Raw genomic sequence first — 25,419 nt, forward strand, 5'->3', positions numbered from 1 at the left:
ATAAATGATGTTGTGGTCTCCTCAGTGGATCATATCAAGACCCACAAGGAATCAATCTGTCCTTTATCTGATGATGTTAATTTTGAAAACTTGGTTAAGATGGTGTTTTCCAGTTTTTTCTACTTGAAAATTGGTTAAATATGTTGTCCTTATTAATTAATAAGTAATTAATAAAACACTCTGACTGTGAATATTCTGTTCCTCATCGTACTTCACTGATAAGGTTTGGCTGTGTTCCCACCCAAATCTCATCTTGAATTGTAGCTTCCATAATCTCTATGTGTTGCGGGAGGGGCCTGGTGGGAGGTAATTTAACCATGGGAGTGGTTTTTCCTATGCTGTTCTTGTGATAGTGAGTAAGTCTCATGAGATCTGATGGTTTTATAAAGGGGAGTTCTTTTGCATGTGCTCTTTTGCCTGCCACCATGTAAGACATGCCTTTGCTTTCCACCTTGATTGTGAGGCCTCCCCAGTCATGTGGAACTGTGAGTCAATTAAACCTCTATCCTTTATAAATTACCCAGTCTCAGGTATGTCTTTATCAACAGCATGAGAACAGACTAATACATTCACCCATCAGTTTTAGCATTTTTTGATTATTCTTGCCTGGGTATGGATTGTGACATTTGACAACACACTTGAGATTATGCTTTGTGCCAATAAACTGAATTAGTCAGTTAACATCATTATAGATTCAAGGCTTTCTACTTTACTCAAAGAGTTTTCATCCATTATCATCATCATTTGTTTGTTGATTTATTTTGGACCTCACTTCCTGGTGCCACCTCTTCTAGTTTCCTCTTCTGCCTCAAGCACATCTCCATTATTGTAGCACAAAGCCTCTGTTCTTAAGAGGCTGAAGCTCTGCCAGAGCTGCTTGAGGAGGACAGCTGTGGTTTGGTCCTTTTAGAGTTGTCTGTCCTACCCTATGATACACCAGCTTCTCAGGGAAACTGAAGTTAGATTTCACCTCCTTTATTTTGCTGCTCAAATTGTCTCACCCTTGGCCAGTGAAGCCCCTTCCAACTGGTTTCTGTGCCCTTTTGATATGCCTCCACTATGTTTTGCTCTTTCCTTATTCTCTAGCCCAACAAGGAATGCCTGTTCTATACCTAAGATCAACCATTTCTCTGAGGACCCCTGGTTCCTTCTAGTGGAGAATTACTTCTGGAAAACTAGATCTAGGCATAAGTTTGCTCTTGCTAAAGTGATTTCTTCACTTCTTGAACTTCTCAGGGTATCAGGTTAGGAAATACACATGTGTATATTTGAATATAAAGCTGTATGTACAATCACACATATGTCCATTTATTTCTGTGTCTTTTTTTTGGTTATTTTCTTTGGGTTTTGTTTTGTTTTGTTTTTGTTGTTGCTGTTTTTCTGTTTTTGTTTTTTTTGATGGAGTCTCGCCTCGTTGCTAGGCTGGAGTGCAGTGGCATGATCTCAGCTCACTGCAACCTCGGCCTCCTGGGTTCAAGAGATTCTCCTGCCTTAGCTTCTCAGGTAGCTGGGACTACAGACATGTGCCACCACGCCCAGCTAATTTTTGTATTTTTAGTAGCAATGGGTTTTCACCATGTTGGCTAGGATAGTCTCTTGACCTCGTGATCTCTTGAACTCGTGATCTCTTGACCTCGTGATCCACCCGCCTTGGACTCCCAAAGTGCTGGGATTACAGGCATGAGCCCCTGCACCTATCCTGGTTTTGTTTTTTTAAGATAAGGTACTCTGTCACCTGGGCTGGAGTGCAGTGGTGTGATCATGGCTTACTGCAGTCTCAACCTCCTGGTCTCAAATGATTCTTCTGGGCTCAAATGATTCTTCCTGGCTCAAATGATCCTTCCAGGCTCAAACGATTCTCTCACCTCAGCCTCCTGAGTAGCTGGGACTGCAGGTGTGCACCACCACACCCTGCTAATTTTTTAAGTTGTTGTGCATACAAGGTCTTGCTGTGTTGCCCAGGCTGGTCTTGAACTCCTGGGCTCAACCAATCCGCCTGCCTTGGCCTCCTGAAGTGCTGGATTATAGGCATCAGCCATAGTGCCGACCCTGTTTCTGTTATTGTATCTATTTCTATATCCATATCTACCTATATTTTAAGCTGTTAATTTATTTGAAACAATGAGTTTACATAGGTATCTCCAATTCCAATCCAATGGCACAGGATTCATTCCAGCATTTTCTCTTTCCATATTAGTACTTTTTTTTTTCCCTTGCTCCCATTATTTCCAATTTTCTCTGTATGCAACCAAATTCCTGGGCCTCACTATCTGAAATCTCTCAGCCTGATGAAGAAAGAAGAAGAAAGGGAGGACAACATAGAAAAGAAGCAGCAGAAAGGTCCATTAAAGCATAGCTTCTGCTGGGCGTGGTGGCTCATGCCTGTAATCCTAGCACTTTGGGAGGCCAAGGCAGGTGGATTACCTGAGGTCAGGAGTTTGAGACCAGCCTGACCAACATGAAGAAACCCTGTCTCTACTAAAAATACAAAATTACTGAGTGTAGTGGCACAGAGGTTGCGGTGGGCCAAGATTGCACCATTGCACTATAGCCCGGGCAAGAAGAGTGAAACTCTGTCTCAAAAAAAAAAAAACTTGCTTCAGAAAGCTATGTCGAGAAAGGATGTATTAGTTTGTTCTCATGTTCTCGTGCTGCTAATAAAGACATATCTAAGACTGAGTAATTTAATAAAGACATACCTAAGACTGAGTAATTTATAAACAAAAGATGTTTAATTGATTCACAGTTGCACATGGCTGGAGAGGCCTCACAATCATAGCAGAAGAGCAAGAGATGTCTTACATGGCAGCAGGCAAGAGAGAGCTTGTGCAGGGGAACTCCCCTTTATAAAACCATCAGATTGCATGAGACTTATTCACTATGATAAGAACAGCATGGGAAAGACCCACTCCCATGATTCAATTAGCTCCCACCAGGTCCCTCCCACAACACATGGAAATTGTGGGAGCTACAACTCAAGATGAGATTTGGGACACAGCCAAACTCTATCAAAAGAGAAGAGGAAGAAGGAATCTCTCCAGTTATTGTTAATATTAATTGTTGTCACTTAGTTTAGGTGTCTACCACCTTTTTCCAATTGTAAAGGAAACATTTATTCCTGAAAATAATGAATGTGTGGTTGATTATTTGACAGTGAATATCTCGTTTTCCAACGATATTTTAATTAACCACCCAAAGGTTTTAGCATCTATTAATAATACTTTCCTGAATGTTATTATGTTGGTGGCTGGAAAATGGTGATTTGCAAATTCTATCATCCTTTCAATGTTCATTATCTGACATTCTTCTTTGAAGAGTAGCTTCACTTTCTCCCATTTTTTCTTTTTTAGTATCACTGTAAACTCATGAATTATTTTTATAACCTGGGTATATAAAGAGGAATCACACCCATAGCCCACACTCCAGTGGTTCATAGTTTAGTAAAAGAGAAAGATGTATACAAGTCATTGCAGGAATGTGATAAAATTTACAGGTCATTCAGGAAGAACCAAAGTATCTATAAACATTAACTAGAAAGCCACTTGTTTCGGTCAACATCAATTTCAGAAGTTATTTCCCACCAAATCTTCTAGGTTGAGAATACAGCACTTATTTAAAGGCTGTAGCTCCTGTGTACCAATATACTCTCAATAAAAGAGATATTTGAGGGGAGCCCTTAATTTAGTTTTAACAACTGTTATTCTATTTGTGCACTGAGTAACACATTTTGTAACTTTAAATGAACTCAGTGATGTATTTTAAAAAGAATGTGTAGGTCATGACTAATGTTGTTGCTGTCTAAGAGAGATGTCTATATTTTGTAAGAACAACAGTCCAGAGGATTATCATGTTTTGCATATTTTCCCCCACAAATGTCTGCATTTTTCCGAGAGGCTCATAAGTTCAACTATATTTCATCACCAATCAAGAAACCAGACAAAGCTCAGACGATGAAATCCATTGGCTTTGTTTAGTTTTTTTTTTTAAACCTCAGTGCATTCATATTTTTGCTTTCATTTAGCTTTACACTAGTGAGCTCACAAAGTACTGTATGCATCTGTTTGAAGATGGGCAGAAAGCTTGTGACCATCTCACTGCCTGTAAGTTTCCCTGCATACAGGTGGCAGCACAAGGTAGCGGTGAAGGACAAGTGCTTCGGTCTTGGTTTTCACATCTTAAGATGCAGCACATTATTCAATCTCTTTAAACCTCAGTATGCTCATGTGAAAATGTCTATCTTGTACAGGTTGCTGGGTTAATTAGAGGTAACATATATTAGGTTGATTTATCATTGCCAGTAATTAACCAAGCAATGGCCACTGTTATTATCCAAATAGCACAAAAACAAAAAGCAGACTTTTAAGCCATTGGTCAGGATGTGCTTGGTGATTTTTCCACTAGAATTGTTTATTTATGTATTTATAGTCAGTATTTTTCTAAAATATGTGATTCCTTATCATTCTTTGTGATACCTTAATTAAGTGGATAATATATCACATTGTATGTGACATCTTAAGTGGAGAAATTTGAGGACTGTTTTGGTATTCTAGGTTGAATTATTTCACATTTTCTTTAATTCATTTCTTACTACCTTTTGCCACTGTGCTGTTAGGATACAGTAGTGGCTCTTACCTTTTGGTCTTTGTGACCTATGCCTCTTTGTAGCTAAATTCACATTATCTATTTAAAACCCAACTGTTTTTTTTTTTTTTTGAAAATTTCCCTGTACTCTCATTATCACACTAACTAAACCTCACTAGATAGTAATGTAAGTCTCTTTAGCGACAAGCTGATCCTCAACAGCTTGAATAAATATACAGTCATTCTACAGAGCTCATTATAGATGGACACAAAAGTCTTCTTCTTCATTGTAATTTCATCAGATTAAGCGACTATAATGTCATGGTGGTAAAAATGCTTCATTTTTGCATGCTTTCTAGAAAAACTAAGATAAAATCTCACAATCGCAACACATATATTTTTATAATTTAAATTTCAAGGTATTTTTTTTCACTCTGAAAGCTGATTTTGTGAATTCCCTTATGAGTTTCTGGCAACAGTTATCTTGTGATAAGTAATTTTCATAGGAATTCTTTTATTATGTCTACAATGTTAAAGTATCAGTTAGATGCCTCACTGAAATATGTAATCATTCTATGAATCTTTTAACATGTTGACATTGTGCACCATTCTATTTTAATGATATCAACAAATTATGCCAGATTAGAGAAGATTAAATAACAAAGAAAATGGGCGATATCATTGTTTCTCTTACTATGATCAATCATAGTAAAGGTAATATTAACAGAATAGTGCATAAATAAAAGGTAAACACTTTAACAGTCTAATAACTTTAGACAGATAATTAAGGCTTCAGTCTGTCAAGGGAGATGAGGAAATCTCCAAGGTTTGTGGTTTCTCATAGAGAGGGATAGCCTGGTTTCTGTTTCTCTTATAGTCTCACAGAGGAAGATGAGAAACAGAGCTAATGCTTCTTTTATCTTTTTTTCTCCCATTTTTCCCTTTATTCCAGTTCCAAGAGGAAAATTTCAGAGCTGGCATGTCCATTATGCAAGTAATGATTTCAAAAGAATTTTAAGGCTGGGCGTGGTGGCTCACGCCTGCAACCCTAGCACTTTGGGAGGCCAAGGCGAGAGGATCACTTGAGGTCAGGAGTTGAAACATGATGAAACCCCATCTCTACTAAAAATATGATGAAACCCCGTCTCTACTAAACATACAAAAAAAATTAGCTGGGGGTGGTGGTGCATGCCTGTAATTTTAACTGCTCGGGAGGCTGAGGTGGGAGAATCACTCGAAGCTGAGAGGCAGAAGTTGCAGTGAGGCAAGATCGTGTCACTGCACACTTCATCCAGCCTGGCGACAGAGCGAGACTCCATCTCACACAAAAAGAGACTTTTAAAGAATGATAGAACATGTATGTGGAAGATGTGGAAGAGGAAGATAGAAACAAGAGAAGCAGGAGAATGATTTCAGGCTTAGTAAGCTGTGCAGAAAAAATACCACTGAATGGGTGTGGGAAGAGACAAAGAGCATTCAGGAGAAAAATGGCTGAGAAAATGAGGGAAGGACAATAAGGAATGGAGATGTTTAGAAATCACCATAGAAAATCAAAAACATCGAGTGGAAAACTTTCTTTTTCCCCAAATGACTTGCTCAAGTTCGTTGTTCAGCAGGCTCTGGAAAGCTGGGAGAAAGCTGTTGGCCACATACACAGAAGAATCTGAGCTCCTCAGCAAGCTGCTCATCAAAAGTATCTGTCTTAACCCGTTCACCTTCACCTCTCACCTGGTCTAGAATTTTAACGTCTTCTCTCATTCCTTTCGGTGACATGCCAAAGTATCGTAAAAAACTGTCATTAAGACTTTTTAAGATAGGGAAGGGTCCCTGAAGGTTGTTTTAGTGTAGCATAGAGGAATTTATCAGATTCACTGGTACTATCTGAAAGCACCAAGAACCTGATATGCTCCACAAGAAAGTGTTTGCACTAAGGGAATTACAGAAAGAGGAAAGCTAGTAACTCAACGATTGTACTCCTAAAGCTGCCTTCTAAGTAGGAATCTCTGGAAAGCACCAGACCTAGGAAAGTAGGCCCTGGGCTCTGATTCATGAAGCAGACGCTTAGAGAGGGCAAGAGTAACCAAAGTGAAGACTCTGGAAAAGCAAGAAGTACAGATTTTTTTTGTCTTTTTCGCCCAGGCTGCAGTGCAATGGCACGATCTCAGCCCACTACAACCTCCGCCTCCCAGGTTCAAGTGATACTTCTGCCTCGGCCTCCCAAGCAGCTGGGACTACAAGCATAAGCCACCACGCCTAGCTTATTTTGTTTTCAGTAGAGATAGGGTTTCGCTATGTTGGTCAGGCTGGTCTCGAACTCTTGACCTCAGGTGATCCACCTGCCTCAGCCTCCCAAAGTGCTGGAATTATAGGCATGAGCCACTGAGCCTGGCTACCTTTTAAAAAATATCTGTTTTACATAGGGCTTACTTTGGTTTGATGCCTATTGACAGCCAGGACTGGAATGGGCCTGGATGAGGTTTCTCAGTGTTTTGAGCAGACTGGCATGAAAAGTCAGGGATTACACTATTCTTCCTCCTAAAATTGGCTGTCTGGAAGAGCACGGTGGCAGCCTTAAGAGTCCTAAGCTCAATTTTGAGACTAATGCTTTAAGAGATTACATACTGAATAGTCTCTGAGAACTGATTATGAGAACATAATTGATTGGTTCTAACCTAAACTCAGAGGTGATCGTTTGGATTAGAGTTAACTAGCAATTGAAACAGGGTAGAGTGGTAGAGAATTCTGAAAGGCAGTCTAGTACTTTTGAAAATGAGGGTGCCTGTTTTAATCAACATTTTGGGCTGGAATCCTCTGGAAGGACATTTATAGGGGAAAAAATGGACCTTGATTAATCAGATTTAGATAGGTGGAGAACAGAGTAAAGATAGCCATTGATTCATTTACTTATTCCTTCAAGAAATATTTATGAAACTGCATCACAGATAAAGTTCAATGGCCTAAGTGCTTTATATTTTTAATACAGTAAAAGAGTTAAAACTTCTATGTGGGAAGACAAAAAAAAAATCAGCATATAATTTAGTCCATAGAAGTATTATTTCATTTGTTTTGTATTTTGGAGGCTTAATAAACTTTAATTTGGTTGAAATTCCTTTGCCTATCAATTTGAACGACAAAGAAAGTTCACTTCCTTCCCAAAGAAGCTGAGATTTTAATTAAGTACACATTATTTACTGGATTAGGTTCTCAAATAAACACTGGGTGAGTTGTTTTTTTTAAAAGGTTAACGTGTCCTAAAGGGTTTATAACAACTTTTCCTGACTAGTTCCATTTCAGTCTGGACTGTGAAACTGCTTCTTGACACATGCTTTGGAAGGGCATAAAAATTTAACCCTCTAATAATTTTGAATGAACATTGATCTTTTTTTTTTTTTTTTTTGAGATGATATCTTGCTCTGTTGCCCAGGCTGGAGTGCAGTGGCACAATCTTGGCTCACTGTAGCCTCTGCCATGTGGGTTCAAGCGATTCTCCTGCTTGTTATACCAGAAAAAAGGAACAAAAAACATGCCATCTCCTGTTGAGTATGTGTGAAGTAGCAAACACAGCATTTTTTTTTTTTTTACAACATCTCTGCAAAACATTACTGTGAGGTGAAATTGTCACCGACAGATGCAACTCAATCAAAATCAGCAAATCTGAGGTACTAAATAGCCAAGTAGAATCTGACATAATGTCCATTGATTGCTAATCTATGTGCTATCCACTAGGGAACATGGTGTCTCCTTATTTAAATAGAACAATGAATATAAAGAATAATTTAATGTTGGCCGGGCGCGGTGGCTCATGTCTGTAATCCCAGCACTTTGGGAGGCCGAAGGGGGGGGCAGACCACAAGGTCAGGAGTTCGAGACCAGCCTGACCAACATGGTGAAACCCTGTCTCTATTAAAAATACAAAAATTAGCCGAGTGTGGTGCCACAAGCCTGTAATCCCAGGTACTTGGGAGGCTGAGGCAGGAGAATCCCTTGAACCCAGGAAGCAGAGGTTGTGGTGAGCCAAGATCACATCAGCCTGGGCAACAGAGCGAGGCTCGGTCTCAAAAAAAAAAAAAAAAAACAACAACAAACAAACAACAACAACAAAAACCAAAAAATAATTTAACGTTAAGAAACAAATAAGTAAATTCAGCTTTTGAATGATCACCTTAATGGTAATATTCCCTTGTTCTGACAGAGAGTTAATGGTTAGAAACCTGCCAAGGATCAAGGTTATATTTCAAAGAGAGCTTGAGATGTTGGAAGCCTGGGGAAAGAAGGAAGAACAAAATCATTTGCAGCTAATTACAGCCTGCATGGGAGCCCTAGAAGCCTTATCCATCGGTGATTGAGGAAGAGGAATTTTCTTGAATTTTTTTTTTAATTTAAATTTAATTTTTTTAAGAGGATTTCATTCCGTTTTCCAGGCTGGAGTACAGTGGTGGGATGATAGCTCACTGCAGCCTTGACTTCCTGGGTTCGAGTAATTCTCCTGCCTCAGCCTTCCAAGTAGCTAAGACTACAGGGGTGCACCACCACACCTGGCTAATTAAAAAAAATTTTTGTATATGGGGAGATCTCACTATGTTCCCCAGGATGGTCTCCAACTCTCGGCCTCAAGCCATCCTCCCACCCTGGTCTCCCAAGGTGTTGGGATTACAGCTGTGAGCCATCACACCCAGGCTTGAATTGTTTTGGCCTGTTGTTATTCAGGAATTCACACAGAAGCCTAGGCTGGGCACCTTAAAAATTTCTGAAACAATCAATCTTTGTTTTTTCTTTCTTAACAAAATAATCATTGAAATGTTAAGAACTCTTTCAGGTAACATTTATGTTTATTGATCAATATTTTCCCTTGACAGAAGATCGTTATGCCTGTTCTCAAGCACCAACCACTTGAGCCCAGAGAGCCTAATGTTTCCCCAGCTCCTGGGCAGGCTGAGTCTAACTGTCATTGAACATGCAACTTCATTAAACCATGTCTAACATTTCCCTCTCCTACCTCTTTCTCAGAAGACAGTCTAGTGGCCCAGTGTGGGGCCAGACTGAATTGCAAGCAACAGGGAGAAAAAGCCAAAGTTCTTTTCACCTCCCTTTACTTGAGCTTCAGATTTCTTATTTTGTACTTTAACAATAATAATTTTATTAACATTATTAGCAGACAATTATCTAAAGTGTAGTATATGCCACTTATCATGTTGTTATTGCATTATTTATTCATCAAAAAATGATTACCAGCTGGGTATGGTTGCTCACACCTGTAATCCCAGCACATCACACGTCAAGAGGCCAAGGTGGGAGGATCACTTGAGGCTAGGAGTTTGAGATCAGCCTGGGCAACACAGAGAGACCTTGTCTGTACAAAAGAAATTAAAATTTAAAAAAATTATTACTGCTGAGGTATTAGAGTTATCCGTATTTATAGATGAGTAAACTGAGCTAAAGGAAGTTAAGCAACTTGCCTGATGTCATCTGAGTTAAGAAGCAGAGTTAAATTTTGAACACAAACTTCTTCTGACTTCTCTTGAACCTCAGTCCTTAATTGCTACATTACACAGTATAACATAATAGGAACAAAATTTCTTTGAAACTGTGTGTTAGTGGCCAGTGGTCTTCAAATAACTATTTTTGTTATTTTCTTTATTTCTTTCAAGAGATAGGGTCTCACTCTGTCATTCAGGCTGGAATGCAGTGGCATAATCATAGCTCAGAGCAGCCTTGAACTCCTGGGTGCAAGCAATCTTTCTACCTTAGTAACCTGAGTAGCTGGGACTACACATGTGGGCCACCAACCTCGGCTAATTTAAAAAAAATGTTTTTTTGTAGAGATGGGATCTCACTTTGTAGCCCAGGATGGTCTCTAAATCCTGGCCTCAAGTGATCCTCCTGTCTCAGCCTCCCAAAGTGTGCTGGGATTACAGACGTAAGCCACCCAACCTATTATTTTCAATAAGAGAAGTTTATGAACTAAATACTCCTCACTTTCTCCTTAAATTAATACTCTTGTATTTTTTATTAAAGTCAGACTTAGGCTGGGCACGGTGGCTCACACCTGTAATCCCAGCACTTTGGGAGGCCAGTGGGCAGATCACCTGAGGTCAGGAGTTGGAGACCAGCCTGGCCAACATGGTGGCACCCTGTCTCTACCAAAAATACAAAAATTAGCTGGGTGCAGTGGCATTCATCTGTAACCCCAGCTACTTGGGAGGCTGAGGCAGGAGCATCGCTTAAACCAGGAGGCGGAGGTTGCGGTTAGTGGAGATCACACCACTGCACTCTAGCCTGGGCGACAGAGTGAGACTCTGTCTAAAGGAATAAAAAAGTCAGACCTGGCTGGGCATGGTGGCTCATGCCTGTAATCCCAGCACTTTGGGAGGTCTAGGTGGGCGGATCACCTGAAGTCAGGAGTTTGAGACCAGCCTGGCCAATATGGTAAAACCCCGTCTTTATTAAAAATACAAAAAATTAGCCAGCTGTGGTGGTGCGCACCTGTAATCCCAGCTACTCAGGAGGCTGAGACAGGAGAATTGCTTGAACCCGGGAGGCGGAGTTGCAGTGAGCCAAGATTGCACTACTAGAGCAAAAACAGCAAGAGCGAAACTCTGTCTTAAAAAAAAAAAGTGCTATACAGAAATATACAAAAATTTATCCCACTTAATTCTTGAAACAATTTTAAAAGGCTTAATGAGGTTTTATAACTTGCCAAAATGCTCAAGTTGATCATAAGCTGTTGAGATGAATTTGAACCAAAGCTATGTGAGTCCATAGCCTGTGTTGATAACTGCCAAATGATGTCACAAACTCACCTATGTAACAAAATCACAACCAGGTTGGCATTCAGCTCAGTGGCAAGTGGTGGCCCCTCATTAGCTATAATATTTCCATTTGGTTTTCCAGCTTTTCAAAGTTCAGATCTTTATATTCAGCTGGTGCTCAAGTATTAAAACTTGCCTGATAAACTCGGTCACCAGAGAGACCTGAAGATTTTAAGTTATTTAAATCTACTTTTCTAAATTGAATGGCTGCATGGCTACAATTCACTAAAACTTGATTCAAGCATTCAGTCTAATATAACTTTGTAGATTAACGAAGTCTACTAGGATCCTTGTCTTTGCTTTTGAGAAATGATGAATTGAGCATCTGTACTGAGTTTTATAGTTGAAGATAATTAGGATAATTTAGTTGAAAATAAAGCTTATTGGTCGGGCATGGTGGCTTGCCTGTAATCCCAGCACTTTGGGAACCTGAGGTAGGTGGATCACGAGATCAGGAGTTCAAGACCAGCCTGACCAACATAGTGAAAACCCATCTTTACTAAAAATACAAAAGAAAATTAGCCCGGGCATGTTGGCACGCACCTATAATCCCAGGCTTGAACCTGGGAGGCGGAGTGGTGCAGTAAGCCAAGATCGCACCACTACACTCCAGCCTGGGCAGCAAAAGTGAGACTCTGTCTCAAGAGAAAGAAAAGAAAGCTTATTTTCTGTTCTGCAATAAAATGGTTATGGTTCTGCCTGGGTATCTCATCTTAATCACTTACTACCTATATAGGTTTAGGCAAGTTGATTAATCTCTCTGAACTTCAGTTTTCTTTTGTTTTCTTATTTTTTCTCCATTGGATAATAATGCCTATCTGCCCATATTCTAGGCTTTGGGAAGGATTAATGCATCTACATTAAATGAATGATTGATATGATTGATGATATGCTTATTGTGGGGTCTTGAACAGAGTAAGTATTCAATTAGTGCCAACTCTTATTATTTTACCTAAATTGTCAAGACATTCACTTGGACTCTTCCCCTGTGTATAGGTTGTATGCTGTTAAAGCAAGATTTGAACAAGTACTAGAGTCAACAGGCAGACAAATCTGAAGGAATAAGGATGCATTTTAAAATTTAATGTTTATTTAGTAGATTTACCATTTATAATCCTTCTTTATAGTTTGTCCCTTTTTATTTCACATAAAATTTGATTTGGCATTCATAACATAGTTTAGTTTGGAACAAATCATACTAGATATTAAAGTATACAAAAAAGAGAAAATGATCTGGCTTTAATTCTTGCAAATATGAAGCAAGCAAAGGTAAAAATTCTCAACCCCCTCACAGTAACTTAGGTTTATGAATAATCAAATGTAGATAATGAGTTTCTCTTTGAAATAAAACAGTATCATTAATTACATCTCTTTTACCAGTTTTATAACTTCCCCAAATATCTGATCTATTCATTTATTTTTCCTGAATATAGCATATGTTTTTTATTTTGCTGATTTAAATACAGCAATTTACATTGTGTGCAGAAATGTTTCTAGATTGTTTAATAGCCTTCAAATTCATGAGCCCCGTGGGCTAGAGTGAAGCTACACGAAAAACACTAAAATCTCATTGTTCTTCTGTATTTGCAAAAGAGAAATACAGGTGGTTGTGTGTGATTGATTTAGCATTTGTCTGACCTCTTAAAGCACTTTTCAAATTATTGTTGCTCCAAATTCATATCCAGATGCTTTTAGCAATTGTATAGGTTACAATCCATCTGGTTCCAAGCCTCTAGAACTGATAATCAAATCTGTTTTCTGAGAGAATTAGAAAATGTAGTGAAAATGTATATTTTTAGTAAAATATTCTAAACAAAGTAAGTTTTTATTAACATTTCCCATAAAACCTATTAAATTTGCAGAATACAATAAGAACAACCCTGTAACCCTGTATTCACTGCATTCTATGGATTTACCTCCAGCCAATCACCTCACAAAAGTAATCTAATCCACCAACCATAAACAGAACTAAGAGACAGGAGGATAGAATCAGTGAAAAATATTTATTGAGCAGCTTTCACTAAATGATTAGGATCCAGAAATGATTAAGATCCAATACCTCCCTCAAAAGCTTATTTACAGTCAACAGAAATCCATCCAGCCACTTGAGAAAAATTTTTCTTCATTATTTGTAAGTTAGTATATCTTTAAGTAATCAAATGAATGCTACTAGATGGGTGTACATTAAAGGTATTTTTACTCTGCTTGCACTCTCTCTTTAAAGATCTTTATCAAGCATATCAAAATAAAACAATATAGAAAATTATAAAGTATAAAATCATAGCTTCCAAAGACACTGTGTATCACAATAAAAAATGAATAATTGTGGCATTATTTGTCTTCTTAAACTCATGTCATTTTTCTGGGTTTTTGTGTGTGTGTGTGTATGTTTTCAATATTTGAACATTTAAACCCCTCCCTTCTAGAGATCTATTTTTTAACAGGTTGTCCCTTCAGCTTTAATCATTATATGCCTTGAGCTAATTAAGGTCCAAAGGTTAATGTCATCCAAAGTTATTGCTGATTCTCTGAAATAATTTACTTAAAATGTTTCTGAAGATGAACATTCCACAAGACATATGCATTGCATTAATAGCCATTCTTTCATGGAACAAAGCCTAACCAGTTACCACTTCTTATTTTAGAATCCTTGATGGAACCTAGCAACTTCTACAGAGTTGTCTGCTGAACCTCAGCTGTGGGCTGCAACATAACTAATGCTATGTGCCAAGTCCTGTCTTTCTTGTTTACTGACCATATTTAATCTTTTAAATGACCATTCCATAGTAAAGAACATTAAGTCATATGCAAAAGCCTTTACACTGGGTAGAGGTTTCTAAGCCTTCTAAAAATAAAGACTAGTCTAGGGTAGCGTCATATTTTTAATGCCCTGTGTTTGTTTTATTACACAACTCAGCTGTTAATACTGCCAATGAGTCTCTGTTTCAAAACTGTGTCAATCTTTCAGCACCAAAATGAGGGCATATATCCTTCACAATGTAGCCGTTTTATGAAAGGGGGGAAGAAAAGAAATTCCTTCTGATTTAGCTGTACCAGCAAATTTTGTTTCTAGTTGTTATAGCTGTATTATGCATGTACGCTTTTGATGCTTTGGGGTTTTTCTGTTTGGCTTGAGTATATTGGGAGGCAATAGAAATGTGTGTAGCTTAATTTACTGGACAGGAAATTCTAACGCATTACAAAATTGAGTTGTTTGTTCTGCAGATAGCAAATATAATTTAATTGAAAAAGTTTGGTAATCTTTTTGTCAAATTAAACCACGGCTGCTTTGTTTTTGTTTTACAATTCTTTGTCTTTAGCAATACTCTAATATGGGAGGCCTTACAAGTGATAGCTTTTCAGGAAACATCTTTCTTATCCAAATTTCTGCTCCCCAGGACTCATTTGAGAGGGTACCTGAAATCCCATAATTCTCTGGTCAATTTCATGCATTCTTTTGTCCCTATTAAATATTAATAACTAAAAAAAATATTAATAAGTCCATGCTGGTTGACCTATTAAGCCTTTTCAGGCAGCTGGTACACTCTGAAGTCCTACTATGAGTCTGGATACCTAAATTCAGGGATGAAATCTTTTGCTTTCTTGTAACCAGGCAAATAACAGACCAAGAATGAGTCTGCTCATAAAGTATAGTGAGAGGTGCAATTGTAGGGAAATTGAAACACTTTTGCTTGGAACTAACCCTATGTTTTGTTTAAAACGCTTGTTAATTGAAACTGCACTTACTTATTTAGCATTTAGAAAATACACATGGCCACATTACAAATATGGTATTTTTAAATTGTCTGTTGTAGAGCAATTTTGGAGAATGTAACTGTGTTAACCAGCCTCAAAGATGTCCCCCAATAATCCCCCAACTCCTAGAATTCACATCATTGCATAGTCTTCTCCTGTCCTGTACCAGGCTTAATTTACTGTGTGAGTAATAGACTATGACAGAATTAATGATATGCCATTCCTGAGATTAAGTTATAAAAACGTTTGTGTCTTCTGTCTTGCTTGTTCTTTTGGGTCATTTGCAATGGGGAAGCTGATGTTACGTTTTAAGCATCACTATGGAGAAGTCCATGCATTAAGGAACTAAGGCTTCCAGCCAACAGCCACATGAGTGATTTGGGAAACAGTTCCTCTACCTCAGTCAAGCCTTCAGATGACTGCAATCTCACTAACATTTTTACTACAACTTCATGACCTTGAGCTGCAGATTAGCCACTCCCAGCTCTCTGATCCTCAGAACTCTGTGAGATAATAAATGTTTGTTGTTTTAAGACCCTAAATTGTGGAACAATTTATGTGCTATAGATAATTCACACAATTACCTACACATCGTTTATTGTGCAGAATCCGTAGGCTAAAATACCCATGAAACATTATAACTTAGCATGAAATTCCTGGCAGATAAAAAAGTATAAACTAGGTGTGGTAAAACTCAAATGGTTACAAAGGCCAGGCAAGGAGGGGACCATTGTGAACTGAGGACCATTTTCTAGGTCTCTGTAAGGGTAGAAACAGCTCTAGACATTTGTTGCCATGTAGGAATTTGAATTGCAATGTTGCCAGATCTTTTGATTTTTTAAGGTTGTACACATAGGTTGGGTTGATCTCTTCCCAAGCATCCATTATACCTCAGATAATTAGTCCAAGCTGATCCTAGGAAGTTTATCCTCCCCACCAGAGAATGTTTGTTGAACAAATATATGACCCTATTCTAGTCAACAATGTTAGAGGAAAAATCTCCAAGGAGGCTTCTGGGAGAGATTTCTTTGCTCCTAAAAAAGAGGTTTTTGTCTTCTTCCTCTGAATATGGGCTCTATCTGAATATGATGCCTTGCAGGCAGTACAAAGGTGAAGCTAACAGTAAGATGGGCAGGCAGAAAAAGATAAGGAGCCTGGGACCTCAAGAACATAGTTAGTTAGACATTGAAGTAATTAACCCTGAGGAACTTGATGCTTCCTATTTTTTTTTTTCTGAGACCGAGTATCTGTTGCCCAGGCTGGAGTGCAGTGGCGTGATCTCGGCTCACTGCAACCTCCGCTTTCTGGGTTCAACCAATTCTCCTGCCTCAGCCTCCCAAGTAGCTGGGACTACAGGTGCCTGCCATCACGCCCAGCTAATTTTTGTATTTTTAGTAGACACGAGGTTTCACCATATTGTCCAGTCTGGTCTCGAACTCTTGACCTTGTGATCTGCCCACCTCAGCCTCCCAAAGTGCTGGGATGCTTCCTATTTTATGAGACCTATATGGTCTTTTAAAAAACTTTATTGTAAGGCAGTTTGAGATTTATTTTACTTGCAGCCAAAATCATTCTAACATTTACATAAGGGAAGCTAGAAATAAAAAATTTTATGTGTGAGCTACTGATCTTAAAATCATGAATGAAATTTAATTTTAAAAAGGAATTGGGGCTGGGCATGATTGCTTATGCCTGTACTCCCTGAACTTTGGGAGGCTGAGGTGAGTGGATCACCTGAGGTCTGGAGCTTGAGACAAGCCTGGCCAACATAGTAAAACCCATCTCTACTAAAAATACAGGATTTGCTGGGTATTGTTGCAGGCACCTGTAATCCCAGCTGTTAGGGAGGCTGAGGCAGGAGAATCAGTTGAACCCAGGAGGTAAAGGCTGCAGTGAGCTGAGGTTGCACCATTGTACTCCCACCTGGGCAACAAGAGCGAAACGCCGTCTCAAAAAAATAAAAGTAAAATAAAATGAGTTGGTAGCGCATAAAACATATCTGAATGTCATATTCATTTTGCTGGCTTCTGGTTTGTGATGCCTTTTGTAGACACTACACTACCATATTATACATAGATAGATAGATGGGTAGATAGATAGATAGATAGATATAAAAGTAAAAGAATCATTTGTTCTTAACTTGAAAACCTCATTTGTTCAATGACTGTTCATTGGCTGCCAGTTAAGGACCAATCACTGTGGAGTGCATAATTCTTTCCATTAAAGAGCTTATAATGAAGACAGCTCTGGATTAATGTGACTATGATTGTGAATTTCTGTGTGTGCAGCATGCCAGGCTAACACATATTTTGAGAGCAGAATTTGGTTAGGGAAGATTTCACAGTTTGAACAGGGCTGTTGACAATTTTGTCAGGTTGACAAGAATTGAGGTAACTTTGTGCTTATTGTATAAGAACCAAATGTTATGTGGCTGTAAACCAGTTAATATAATCACAGTGTGATATTTGAAACAAGGGCAATATTTATATTCCACTGAAATCTGCACTGGTCAAATAATATCTAAACTAATTTTTTTAATCCTATGAGCTACAGTTTAATGAGGCTATTGCTACACTTGGGTTTAACCAGAGAAGGGGTTCCAGTATAAGGCATGAAAATAAGAAGTGGTAGAAAAAAAAATAGTATATTTAGTCTAGAAGAAGTAGAAAAGCCCTGATAATTGTTTTCACAAGCTTAAATGATAGTCATTTGCTTAGTGTCCAACACACTATTTTTAATCCTGTAGAGTAGAATTGTTACCTCCAGATTATGGACAGGCAAACTATATTTTGAGAGGTTACCAGTAATTGATGCAATACTGGGAAGCCAGGATCCCTAAATCCTGTTATCACAGGGTGAATCCCAAACTTGGGAGGCCACATGAGTTCTTGGTTTCATGCAGGAAGGATTTTAAGAGTAAGCCAACAGAGTACAGTGAAAGCAAGTTAATTAAAAAAAAGTAGAGGAATAACAGGGTGGTTATTCCATAGGCAGAGCAGCGGCATGGGCTGCTTACGTATACTTAAGGGTATTTCTTGATTGTATGCAAACAAAGGATGGGTTATTCACATGTCTTCTGGGAAAGGGGTTGGAAGTTTCTGAAAACGACGGTTTCTCCCCTTTTTAGACTACGCAGGGTAACTTTTGGATGTTGCCATGACATTTGCAAACTATCATGGCACTGGTGGGAGTGTCTTTTAGCACACTAATGCATTATAATTGGTGTATAATAAGCAGCTAGGATGACCAAAGGTTGGTTTCATTGTCATCTTCCTTTTGGTGGACTTTCACTGGCTTCTTTACCACATCTCATTTTATCAGCTGGGTCTTTGTGACCTGTATCTTGTGGAACTAGTCCTGCTGACCTCCTATCTCATCCTGTGACTAAGAATGCCTGACCTCCAGGGAATACAGCCCAGCAGGTCTCCTACTCCAAGAAACCAGCCCCTATTCAAGATGGAGTTGCTCTTGTTGGAACACTCTGACACTTTCTTCATGCCTGCCCACTCCTAACGAATTCCTCAGAAAACATTTATATGTAGAGGACAAGCTCAGGCAAATGCAAGCTTTTAAAATTAACTGGGAGTTTGCACCCAAACCCCAAAGCAGTTTATTAGTAGCTAAGCCAAATAGCTAAACAGTGCCTTTCCCTTCCTTTGACTACAACCCTTACCCAAACCTCAGCTTTATAGTTCTTATGATTCCAACGATGAAGTAAAGAAAAAGACAATAAACAAAAGAAGAGAAAATAGGGAATTGATTACTTATGCTTATGCAGGCTTATTTTTTATTTTTATTTTTGCCGAGGCAGGGTCTTGTTATGTTGCCTGGACTGGTCTTGAATTCCTGGGCTCAAGCAATCCTCCTACCTGGGCATCCCAAAATGCTGGGATTACAGGCATGAGTCATTGCTCCCAGCCATATACAGACTTATTCATACCTCACATAATAATACTACTAAGGGATCCCAGTAATGTGAACTAATTACTGTTCTTGGATCTGCCCCCTCAAGTCAACATATTTCCTCTTTCTCGAGGATAGAGAGAAGTGAGGCAGAAAGGAGTCTTCAGCATCCCCTGGAGGCCAAGAAGCTGACACATAATTTAATAGGGATTTAAACCCAGGTTGGGTGGATTCCACAGCTGTTACTGCCCACTCAAATAACTCTATTCTCCCAAATCAGTAGGAGGATAGAAGCAGAATTACAGCTAGATAGAGTAGATTTCTACTTGTAGGCAACTTCTGGCTCTGTGGAAGGGAAGATTTTCTGAACAATTTGGATATGCTAGAGATGGAGTGTGCTGGCTTCCAAGAAGGAATTTCTCCCTTGATTAGTTTTAAAGAAATAAATGGGGCCAGGTGTGGTGGCTTACGCCTGTAATCCTAGCACTTTGGGAGGCCAAGGCAGGCAGATTACATTAGGTCAGGAGTTTGAGACCAGTCTGGTCAACATGGTGAAACCCTGTCTCAACTAAAAATACAAAAAAAATTAGCCAGGCATGGTGGCACATGCCTGTAGTCCCAGCTACTCGGGAGGCTGAGGCAGGAGAATCACTTGAACCTGGGAGGCGGAGGCTGCAGTGAGCCAAAACTGAGCCATTGCACTCCAGCCTGGGTGACAGAGTCAGACTCCATCTCAAAAAGAAGGAAAAGAAAAGCAAGAGAAAAAAAAATGGAGGTCCATTTGTCAGAAAGTTCTGGAAGGATTCCTGCATTTGACAGAAAGTTGGAGCTTTAAGCCCTTTCAACACTAAGATTCTGTGATTCCCAGATAATTGGCAAGCAGTTCTGGTGTTGTGTTTCTTTCAATCTGTTTACTCTTTTCCTATGTGATCACAGCCCACTCGCAACTAGAAGGCTGAGGGATTTGAAAATCACTCATTATACTTAGGCAAACTCCTCTGGAAAAGTGTTTTAACTTGAGATACTTAGTATTTCATTGCCTTTCAGGGACAAAACTTGTGGAGAGGAAGAGAGAACAAAGAGAGAGAACAAACACTCAAGTGAGCAGAGCTAGAGCAGCCTCATGACTGCTTGTCAATCTTAAAGGGGAAATTGCTGAGGTGCAGTAAGAGGCAGAACATGATGGGGAAGGAAATCTGGACAAATTTCCTGCATCACTGATGTAGATTTTCACTGCAGTTACTGATACTATTCTGCCATATGATATGGAGTACTCTGTTCAACAGTTTACATGCATTATCTCAGTTACCCCTAAGAGATCTAGCATGCAAGTACTGTCACTGCCTCTTTTTCAGTGACAGATAAGGAGCCTTGGGCTTAGGAGGTAAGGAAACTGGTCTGATGTTCCTACTGATTAGCGTGCAGATCAAGTACAGGTTTGATGCCAAGGTTAAAGTAACCAAGTTTAGGAACCATATATAGAGAGAGTGTGAGGCACACACACACACATACATACGCACACCACACATATTCCTTACCTATTAGAATATATAATTTGGGTAATTCTGAATATCAGCCTGCAGAAAATTTCTGTATAGAAATTATACCAAGTTTAGGTGAATTTAAAAAATCAATTCAAACTTAAAAAACATTTTGTTCTGTTTTATGAAATTCAACCTTAAACCATGAGAAAAATCAAGACCAAATGACTCTTATGGTACTACTGTTACAATAATTGGCCTTCAGATGTCTTCATAGTTTGGGGAGGGCAGAGAAGAATGTGACTAATACAAGGTAGAAGTAGAGACTTTCCCTGTACTGCCAGAGACTGCCTGCTAACAGGGACTTCTGACCACAAAGCATTGTACCATTCATTTGACAATTCATCATTTATTTTCTGGATGTTTCTCTTCTTTTTGAATTTTACATAAAATATTGTCATCTAATTGTCTTTTCACCTCTCTATAGGCTGGACAATATTCTATAATTTTCAGTCTCCTACAGTCCCTCATATTATTTGACTTTTTTTCCTTTGTTGTGAAAGAGCAATGCTCAGTGTTCTTTTGACAATTTTTTTTTGCCATCGGAATTGTCAAAGTAAATACTGTTCTTATACCATCTGTTTAAAAGTTCTTAGCTTTTCCAAATACAGGCAATATCTAAATTGTAAATGGGCCTTTTCCAAAAGTTATTTTGTATATTGGTTTTTGGAACTCTGTAAAAATAATATACATATCGGCTATGTTCCCAAATCAAACTACACAAGAGCTATTCAGCCCATGACTTATATGAAGTAAGATGATCCCCTAAACTACCACAAAACCAGATGTTCCTATATAACATAGTTGCCGTGGGGAAGTACAGATAAGCAGATGAATGTGTCCCATACCCCCATCCCCAAGACTGCCCACCTTCCCTGCTGTTGTGTGTGCAGGAAGACTCTTCCCTTCATTTCCCTAGGTTTCCAGTTGTGGTTCTGGATCTAGGCCCTACCAGAATAGGCTGCACAGCAAAGGAGAGCTGAATTCTTGGGTCCCAAATCAATGACAGAGGACTGATGAAATCTGAGGTGACAGAGGCGAGAGTCCCATTATCGGGGCCTCCCTGGGACTTCCAAGTGTTGTGATGAGGAGTGCCTGCAAGATGTCACGTGTTTCTTTTTGTCCCTTTCCTTGCTCCTTTGTTGCTGCTGAAAAGAAGGGAAGGCAGAAGATCAGCTTTGGATTTTTTTTTTTTTTTTTTCCTGAAGCAGGGTCTCACTCTGTTAACCAAGCTGGAGTGTAGTGCCGTGATCACATCTCACTGCAACCTCAATCTCCTGGGTTCAAGGAGTTCTCCTGCTTCAGCCTCCTTGTAATTAAAAAAAATTTTTTTTTAGAGAAACGAAATCCCACTATGTTTCCCAGGCTGGTATTGAACTCCTGGGCTCAAGTAATCCTCCCACCTTGGCCTCCCAAGGTGCTGGAATTACGGGCTTACTTCACTGCGCATGACCAGGATTTTTACAGTTGTAACAAGATGGAATTGCCTCCTCTTCCCTTTGGCATTGTTATCTATAATAGAGAGGGTGATGAGAATCCTGGGAGGGAGCTTTGACTAAGCAGTGCCTTAACAGAGGTAGAAGGAAGGGGTTTTGGTGGGGCATGGTGGCTCATGCCTGTAATCCCAGCCCTTTGAGAGGCCGAGGCAGGCGGATCACAAGGTCAAGAGATCAAGATCATCCTGGCCAGTATGGTAAAACTCTGTCTCTACTAAAAATAAATAAATAAATAAATTGGCTGGGCGTGGTGGTGCGTGCCTGTAGTCCCAGCTACTCGGGAGGCTGAGGCAGAAGAATCGCTTGAACCTGGGAGGCGGAGGTTGCAGTGAGCCAAGATCGCACCACTGCACTCCTGCCTGGCGACAGAGCAAGACTCTGTCTTAAAAAAAAGGAAAAGATTTCTTCCTACAAAGCCATGTACTCTCAATTCCCCCCAATTCCACACACACTGTGATGTGACAGGTAGAAGAAGGAGAAATGCATTTCAGCGATTGAATTGGGAATTGGAAATTCTAAACATCTGTATGTTGGTAGCAGCAAGGAGGAATGAAAGAAGAAAGAGAAAATATCAGCAGAGCAGACGACTAATATGTCAACAACAGAGCTATTTAAGACACACTTTGCCTGTCAAACAGAAAACCCAAGCTGAGGCCCTCAAATCATAATTACATAAATGCCCTTATATTTTCTAAGAAAAGTATTTTAAAACTTAAATGATGAAATCGGATGTGGAATTTTCTGTGGGTAACTCCACTTTGTGTATGTCAACTGTATAATCTGTTAAATGTTAGGAGGCCTCGGAGTACAGGGAAGTGGAGGAGAAGCCAGACTGCCCGAAGCTATGCTCCTCTCTGGAGCTCAGATCTAATGATCCTCTGTTTTATTCATTTCCCTCTCATTATTTTCCTGTCGGCAAGGTATGTAGATGCATGGAGACTGGGTCTGCCTCCGGGCGCCGAGAAAGCATGGAAGCAATGATTGTAGGAGTCATGTGGGAAGGGAGGGGAGCAGTGTCCAAACAGCCACCGCTCAGTCCTAAAATGAGCCTTCCCTGGGCCATCAGGGGTGTAGCCTAAGGAGGAAGAGACAGTCAGAAAGAAAAAGGGCTGACCTTGATAGAACTGTCACCTATTATTTCAAAAATCTGTGATCGGTGAGCTCTGTCAACCCTTACTAAAATAAACAAATAGTTGACCCCAGATGTGTGTTTTATCTTTCATTGTCTTCCACAAGTATAGTTTTAACTATGCTTTTGGAGCCAGAAAACTATTAGTTTTTTTTTTAAAAAAAAGGAGTAATAACATCTGGAATAAAAACGTCTTGAATAAAGATTTGACAAATATATCCCTGGACTTTTTTTTCTTTTTTTTTTTTTCCTGAGATGAAGTCTTGTTCTGCCTCCCATTCCGGAGTGCAGTGGCACGATCTAGGCTCACTGCAACCTCCAACTCCCGGGTTCAAGCAATTCTCTGCCTCAGCCTCCCAAGTAGCTGGGATTACAGGTGCCCACCACCACGCCCAGCTAATTTTGTATTTTTAGTAGAGATGGGTTTCACCATGTTGACCAGGCTTGTCTCAATCTCCTGACCTCAGGTGATCCACCCGCCTCGGCCTCCCAAAGTGCTGGGATTATAGGCATGAGCCACCACGCACGACACATCACTGGACTCTTAATATCATTTCTTTTAACCCATTCTCTCTGAAGTAAAATCAAATATTTCATTAATAAGAGTGAAACAAAAAATGACCCACAAAAAATAAAGATGGTTTTTTTCTTTTTTTTTTTTGAGACAGAGTCTCGCTCTGTCACTAGGCACCAGGCTAGAGTGCAGTGGCGCGATCTCGGCTCACTGCAACCTCCGCCTCCCGGGTTCAAGCAGTTCTCCTGCCTTAGGCTCCCAAGTAGCTGGGACTACAGGTGCTCACCACCACGCCCAGCTAATTTTTGTATTTTAGTCGAGTTGGGGTTTCACCATGTTGGCAAGGATGGTCTCGATCTCTTGACTTTGTGATCCGCCTGCCTCGGCCTCCCAAAGTGCTGGGATTACAGACGTGAGCCACCGTTCTCAGCCAATTTTTTTTTTTTTTTTTTTTTTTTAAATTGTGACAAGATCTCCCTCTGTCTCCCAGGCTGGAGTACAGCGGCACGAAGTCGGCTCATTGCAACCTCTGCCTCCTGGGTTCAAGCGATTCTCGTGCCTCAGCTGCCCTAGTAGCTGGAATTACAGGCGCGCGCCGCCACTCCTGGCTAAGTTTTGTATTTTTAGTGAAGACGGAGTTTCATCATGTTGGCGATGCTGGTCTCCAACTCCTGGCCTCATGTGATCTGCCTGCCTCGGCCTCCCAAAGTGCTGGGATTATAGGTGTAAGCCTCCACCTCGCCGGGCTGAAGGTGGCTTATTTAAAGCTAGAAGGGAATTAATTCAGTTCCTAATTGAACCCTAGGTTTTAACAATAAACATCTGAATTTTGTTCAATTTTTCTTCAGAGTACATTATATTATGAGACAGCTCTCTCACAATGAAACATGACCAGGCCAGAAAAAAAAAATGTTACCTTCTTTACGGGCTTCCTTTTCCTTATTTAACTTTGGTGGCATAGTCAGAAACAACTGAAAGGGAAAAATGCTAAAACATCCAGCTCCAGTGATTTTTTTTTTTTTTTTTAAATTCTAAGCCAACATTTTTTTGGAGCCTGCGGGAGTCGGGGGAGTGTTGAAAGGGCCCCACTGAGCTAGGTCGAGCCGACAGTGAAGCTTCAAAATCGCCAGCAGGCAGAGTCCACTCTGGAGAGGCAAATGATAGGCTTAAGTGAAGTCCCTTGCCCTGCAAAAACCGAGGCAGGTGTTCGGGGATGGATTTTTTGGATAGGATGGAGACCGGGACGGATGAAGTCTTCTCTGGTTAGAGAGGAAATTTGGTATTAAGAGAGCCTCACTGAATCCCAATAATAACCAAACAACTGGTGGTGTCCAGGGCACCGGCTGGAAAGTGGGAGGCAGGAAGCAGAAAGGCTCAAGCTCCTTTCCCTGAGTCGGTTCAGGAATTTAATTTCAGCAAATGTTGATTGGGGCACGGTGTTAAGCTCGGGGATATCAAGCTGAATAAAACGTGGTCTTGTCCTTGAAGAGCTTACAGTTTAGTGAAATGGCTTTAACATTCCTCGTGGGCTTTGGTAACTTTTATCCTGGGAGTTGTGAGGGGAGAGCTGTATCTAAATCCATTCACACTTTGCTAAAGATTTCAAAACAGAGGAAACAAGATACGGGACGACGAGGGTGGAGGAGAGAATACCGTAGGGGCCGGTGCCAGACTTGGGAGCCGCCAACGC

General features: G+C 39.9%; 1 long non-coding RNA gene across 5 annotated transcripts in view; it reads left to right on the forward strand.

The window, feature by feature from the left end:
• LOC105731338 (uncharacterized) overlaps window positions 1–15,678 on the forward strand; it is a 60,671-nt gene extending 44,993 nt beyond the window's left edge. For 3 of the 5 annotated variants that reach the window (XR_010345395.1, XR_010345396.1, XR_002477713.2), the window contains one exon: window positions 12,224–15,678. This is a non-coding gene — a long non-coding RNA (uncharacterized LOC105731338). Of the gene's footprint in view, window positions 1–5,533; window positions 7,976–12,223 lie in introns of those variants that run through there. The other 2 variants (XR_010345397.1, XR_010345398.1) reach the window with 2 other exon arrangements.
• The last annotated feature ends 9,741 nt before the right edge of the window (window positions 15,679–25,419 follow it).

The sequence above is a fragment of the Aotus nancymaae genome, unplaced genomic scaffold (genome assembly GCF_030222135.1).
Source record: "Aotus nancymaae isolate 86718 unplaced genomic scaffold, 86718_ANA_hifiasm-v0.15.2.pri h1tg000033l, whole genome shotgun sequence".
Taxonomy (NCBI): domain Eukaryota; kingdom Metazoa; phylum Chordata; class Mammalia; order Primates; family Aotidae; genus Aotus; species Aotus nancymaae.